The sequence below is a fragment of the Nelumbo nucifera genome, chromosome 5 (assembly GCF_055504915.1).
Source record: "Nelumbo nucifera cultivar China Antique chromosome 5, China Antique-T2T, whole genome shotgun sequence".
In the NCBI taxonomy this organism is placed as follows: Eukaryota; Viridiplantae; Streptophyta; class Magnoliopsida; order Proteales; family Nelumbonaceae; genus Nelumbo; species Nelumbo nucifera.
The window spans coordinates 81,221,117-81,227,919 of record NC_142653.1 but is presented as its reverse complement, the minus strand read 5'-3'; the positions used below and the strand labels follow the sequence as shown (position 1 = coordinate 81,227,919).

The 6,803-nt window shown below is 37.5% G+C and overlaps 1 pseudogene; it reads right to left on the bottom strand.

The window, feature by feature from the left end:
- Positions 1-882: 882 nt before the first annotated feature.
- LOC104593827 (coniferyl alcohol acyltransferase pseudogene) lies at positions 883-2,509 on the bottom strand (annotated as a pseudogene).
- Between the last annotated feature and the right edge of the window lie 4,294 nt (positions 2,510-6,803).

Sequence of the window (6,803 nt, the reverse complement as noted above, 5' to 3'; positions counted from 1 at the left end):
AATAATAATAATATAATTATATTAACTAATATAATATTATTAATTATAGTTACTTATAATAATATAATTAATTATTTCATATAAATGTATGAATTTTAATTTCTGATAATAATTATAATATAAATAATTAACATTAAATATTTATTTTCAAAATAATTAATATGAGTTAATATAAATATGAAATGATTATTGCCAAATTAGTAATTACCATTATGAAAAATTTATTAATTGGCATTCATTAATCATCATTTTGAATTAATAATGAACAATATTGTGAGTAATAAATTATCAGTAATTAAGTATTAGCAGTAATTATTATAAGAAATAATTTTCAGTAATTAATTATTATCAGTGAGTGATTATTATTAGTAATTAATAGCTGGTATTAATTAATCAGAAGTAGTTAATAGTAATTAACAATAATTATTATTATAGATTAATAGTTGCAATTAATTAATTAGAAGTAGTTAACAGTAATTATTATTAGTAATCAATAGCTGGAATTAATTAATTAGTTTAGTAGTTAACATTAATTAATAACATAGTTTCCTTTTTTTTAGGAAATGATTGAAAGTGAGCTTCCCACTTCTCACAACTCTACATAGTGGTAGGGTCCAGTTTTCATGTTAGTGGGCTCTTTTCTTAAACTACTACTAATCAGAATTTGATACATGTCTAGTGGGTTTTTCTTTCTATATTTTTTGAAATGTCAAGTTATTTTTAAGGCTGACCCAAATTGACCCATAAGTTAATCCTTATCCAAACTTTTAGAGTCAGACCAAGAAGTTTGCCAACCCAAAAGCGCCACAACACAACCCAAACCTAACCACCCAACCCGATTGGCAGTTATATATAGATAACAATGACAGTTTAGACTAATTTACAATATAATATATATTGATCAAGATAGATTACATTACACATTCACTTAACCTAGCTTGTCTACTCATATGCATAGTAATCTAGCTAGCTAGTCATCTTGTGATGACTACAACTGAAGATAATCAGAGGTGAGGGGGTTAAACACATTGCTTGCATTTGACTCCACCAGCTTCAATTGCTGCTTCAAGAGTAGCATGTAGACTACCCAGTCCCCATTCCCTATTGCACTTGGCATGGGCATCACATATCCAGTTACACCTCCCCATGGGAAGTGGTAAGACCCAAATGCAGGCCTACCCCACCCGAAGTCCACCCTTGAAATAGGGAATTGCAGCCCAGATGACATCACAAAAGCTGGCCCATCCTCCCTCTTGTTACAGTATATCCTTGTCACAGCCGGCTCTGGACGGTGCGCCTCCACCCAATCGATCAATCCCAAGAAATGCTCTTTTGTGGTTGCACCCTCCAAAATCTGATGCACCAAATCCGCCACCCACCTCAGTGGCTTTGTCTTAAGATCCTCAATGCTTGCTTCGCCCAGGGGGATAGAAAGAACATTCCCAAAGTAGGTTGCCATTGATGAATCTGAAGATATTGATCTGTTGTCTCCTTCGTTGACAGTGTTACTTAGTCTTGCCCGTCCATTCACAACAATACCCATCTGGCATCTCTTCACGTTATCACCAGCACTCGTGGCAATGATTTTCCACAGAAACGCACTAAAACTCTCTAATTTGCTTCTTTTGTGTCCATCGGAGGTGGCCTGAGACTGAAGCCACTCCACATCCTGGGCCTTGACGTAGTATATGCGGCTCATCAGATGATCACTTCCGGTGGCCTCTGGGTCTTCCGGAGGGGGCATCATTGTTACTGGAACGTACATGTTGTCTATGGTTGCATCGTAAAACCCAGGTCGTCGGGGATTCAGTAGTGATCGGCGGAAACATGGGAGGACAGATATTGATTTTGCCTGACTGATCCCATGCAACTAAGAACATGTTGGTCGAGTGGGTTGTAGATACATCAAAAGACACCTCCCTTCTTCTTGGGCACAAACTTCCCTTCTACGGTAGCATCTGGGTTGTAGAGCTGGATGTCATGGAGATCCACGTCGGCGTAAGCTTCAATGAAATCCACCCCTCGATTGTTGCAGAGTATCTCCGGCTCTCCGACGGAATTTGTCACAACCTCTCCGGCAAATGCATAGTAGGAAACAAGGGCTTCAGCCAACGATTTCTTGAGAGTGCCCACCATGGACTCAAAGGTGAAGTTGCTTCGTGTGGTGGGCACCCAATAGAAGAAAACGCCGACGTCAAGAGGTGGCAGCAGTAGGTCGAGGTTCGAGAGGGGCAGCCAATGCTCTTGTAATGGTAACACCGCTGCCACCACCTCTTTCCTCTTCAAGATTACTGTAAATTGGCAACTCTCCATGACCGATTCACTCGCAGGAAGAGATATGATGAACAAGCTAATTAGCTTGTGCAAGGAGAAAATGGAAGATATGGGCATTTAAGGTGAGCATAATATCTATATATATATAGATATACATATATGTACACCGAAGAGGAAATTATACACACCGGCATTTATTACAAATGAGGCCCACATTGGTTAGTGATGTATTCGCCTGTAATAGGTAACCCAGTCCCACTGTACAGGCAGAAAATTCGAGCTCCAATTTGAGAAGAGTGCAAATACAAATATATACTCACACTCACCTTAAAATTTTAATTATAATAAAAGGTTAATTATTTAAATATATCCGATATACCTTGTAAGATGGCCCTATATACCACAAATAGTGTGAGTCATGTGCCCTAAACCCAATGTTGCCACGAGAGGATATTTTTATACTATTCATGTCTTTTCTATTTATAGTTTAGATGAATAATCCAAAAAATTCTTTGGCAAGATGGTGTATTATATAAAGAATTTAAGGCATGCTTACCTCAAATAGGGTTCTTTCCTCATCTCTTCAATGAGGGCCCCCTCTTAGCACCAGAATTGGGGATGGCCAGACCTATGCTACTATTGCCTGAAAACGCAAACAGAAAAGCAAATAGAGAGACATTGCCGGAAAAGAAGTGGGTTCTTTCCTCATCTTTCAATGAGGGGCCCCCTCTTATGCAAATAGAGAGACAATGCCAAAAAAAAGTTAAAAAATAAGGTAAAAGATTTAAAACTCCTTTGGTTTTTCATGTAAATAGTTAAACTTCCCCTCATTTTTTAAATTAGACTATAACAGTCCTTATTAGCTGATGTTTCGCCATGTATAACGACCGAAATCCAAGAAATAGTGATATCTGGATAGACACGGGGAGATGCAATAGCTCAATATATAATAGCTATTCTTTCTACATTAAATACAAGAAAAAAAAGGCTACTCTTTTATTATTTTTGTTTCTTGTAGAACTGGTGTCGTTAGGCAGGACTACTCGTCTATATTTTTTATCCCGTTTCAGGTAAAATTTATAGAAATTAAATTTTGTCGGGTTACTTGTATACATACCACAATGAGTTTCTAAAGCAGCACTTTGGTGTTTCATTAAGGCTATGTTTGATTTGAAGGAATATACAAGGAAAAGAAGGGAAAGTTAAAGAAGTCTTTATAAACCTTGTGCAGGTTTTTCTGTATTTCCCTTCTTTTTCCTACCTTTTCCGTTGCCAGTCAAAATGGGATGAGGGCAATATTGTCAATTTATTCCTAAGCCGAAGTGCCGAGGTGTGAGGGAGGACGAGTGGTCCGAGGTTCTAGGTGGCCGATGACTGGTAGGCCAATCCTGTAGGGAGTGAAGGAAAAAGAATATCAGAGGCCTCGGGTTGGTACCTGAGACGGAGACTCCAACGGTCAAATTAATACGAGGTAGGAGTAAAGTGGATGAGGACTGAGGTGTAAACATTCAGACGAGGCCACAAGAATTCTCAGGTGCTAGCTAGAGAGTTTATGTTCCAACCCTTTACCTTGGGTGGGGGGAGTTGTCCCCTATTTAGATGTGCTCGGACGGTCTAGATGTGGTCCATACGTGAAGAGCACGGTCATCCGAGGTTGCCAAGTGACAACACATTATTAGTTCCGGGATACCCACCAAGCTATGCTCCACACATACCCTGATTGGGTCCGTTCTAAACCACACCGCCTAACACGTGCACCTACGTCATTTTCCTTCAAACCAAACATAGCCTAAAGGTTCCTCATCAATATGATATAGTAACTATTCATCTATTCCAAAGGCCATGATGATGCATAGGAGAAGAAATTGGAATCCGAGGAAAGGCAACGACCTACCGATGAATTGAAAAATCTTGAAAACCCTTTGAAGTTTGGATTTATGTGGGAATCTTTTGTCCAAAACCCTAAATCCATTTGGAGGGGCCCCATTCATTATCTTGTAGTAAATTATGGGTATGGTATCTCTCCATTATCTTGCTTGAATGTGTTATTCAAGTGGCTAGATTCCACTATTTTGAAAATTTAAAGATTTAGTAAGGTTAAAAGGGACTTTCTGGTGATTCCATTAGACATAATCTTGGCAGTGGAGGAGTGAGGATTTAGTCCAATTTGTAAAGAGAGGGAATGCTTCATTATTTACCTGAAATATTAGGTGAGCCGGTGAGATTTAAGTCTTTTATCCTAAAAAATAACAATAATACTGCTATTTGTTCCGATGAACCATCCCTTAAAATGGGTTTTCTCATCTTCAAAACCTAGTTTTTAAAATCGGACCGGACCGAAAAACCATAAAATCGGTCAGGTAACCAGTTCAGTTTCACCTTAAAACTGTTTTTTGACCAAAAACTATTGATTTTGGTCAATGACTTGCTGATTCAGGAGATCAAATCATTGATCTGAACAATAGTTTTTGGCCATTTTTTTTTTCTTTTTTTTGTTAGAATTGTCAATTTGGACGATCAGACCATTTGACCGAGGAACCAGTCCCTATCCAATCCGATTTTAAAAACCTTTCTTTAAAATGAAATTTTAGCCATATGAACCATAAATTATGGATGGAAAGGTGAACAGTTCATTTTGACTTTTTCATTAAATTAGGGCCGACTTGAAATCTTATTTTAATTATGACAGGAAATTAAAAGGTGGCGTTGAAAGGAAGAGAGTATTATAAACATATCAAACACGATTTTACCAAAAATAAAATAAAAGGGTTTTTTATAATTCAATCCATCACTAGAGTGGAGCTAACATTTCTGAGTGGATTGCATCCCAAAAAATAAAAAGAAAAAAAAATGCCAAGCACGTTCTGAATATGAAGACTCACCTACTGGATTAATGAATAATGGCCCAACACAATACATAGTATCAACTACCCACGTGGCTGAGAGAGATGAACTCTTTAAGAGAATAAGCACATGTATTATGTGTATACTCTGTAAGGATAAGCTAGAGAAATAATTTCTTACTAGTTATTTGATCAATGCATGATTTTAGTTTAATTTGTAAAGGATCAGTTTCTTTTTATTTCTAGGATACATAGAGAGAGAGATATGAACTCTTGAAAAAAAATTATTTATAAACATATTCTGCCAAGGATAATCTAGAAAATTGATAGAATAACTATAGGATTTTTTATGAAAATAACATGCATGACTAAGTTTAATCGGATGGGTTCTTTTTTTATGAGAATACCCAATGTGTGGCTGTAATGGCGGGTTGGGACACTATTGATACTGTTTTATTGATAGCAGATCCCTACCCCCTATTACCAAGCTGCTGGAATATTATGCCGGAACCATGTTAAAAGGTGACTGATTCATCTACCCGATTAGCAATAGTTTAATTGTTCTTTCCGATAAAACCGATTTTGATGACAAAGAAAAAAAAAACAATTAAAACCTTTTGGTATAATTGGCTTTTTCATTATCATCAAGTTTGAAGCAGAACATTTTATTAGACATAGATCTAATTAGTAGCATTTATTAGTAAAAAAGTAACTTAAATATAGGATTTAATAAGAGAGAAATATTAAAGTTAATACCTTAAATATAAGACTTAATGAGAATTGATTAAATGATGTAAAAAGCAATGATTGAAATTACATTTTCAGCCTCATAATTAGATATAGACTAAATAAACAAATATGAACATTTTAATCAAGAAAAATTTCACACCCTCATTCGTACTTTTAATAATAGTATAGTATAGATATATTATAGACCGAATTTTTTCAAGGTGTTTTGATAAGGGATAAAAATGGAAATATTGCTGATACAGGGGTAAAAGTGGATATATAAAATCCGGGTCTTTTGACACAATAACCCATGAACCATTCTCATTTTTATTATTGGGTAATAGAAAGTTACGGTGGATCGGTCATATATGGAGGATGAGCCCCACTTCTCACCCTCTCTCTTTAGCTGATGATATCCAAATAAAACTAAAAAGTTAAAGGGGTAGAGTAGTGTTCTTTGGTTTTTGTCAAGAAAAGTCCATATTTCCAACCCACACCTACCCATATGACATCTTAGCCACATATGAGGAACATCTCATGCTCTTACATGTTATTATGTGATGAAGGAAGATTTGGCCCGACCTCGTGATCACTCCACGTGGCAAAGGCAAACAGCTTGACACAACAGTGCGCCCAAGGCGCGAGCACCGAAGGGAGGAACTAACAGTCCGAACTCCCTACTGAGAGCCCGAACTCCCTACTAGGAGCCCGAACTCCCTACTAGGAGCCCAAACTCTCCCTTGGGCCCCGAGCCTCACACAAGGCAATGACCCGAACTGGCCCGCCTCATGGCAGTTCGGGACACTCCCCTATCCGAACTCAAGACTTCACCTCACTCACCACTCCAGCACTTCGCCTCCAGGACACCGAACTTAACAAACGTACCATACCTGACACCGAGGAGGCCCGTATCCAAGGGCGGTGCACCTAACTGACTTAAGATTTGACGCTTGACAG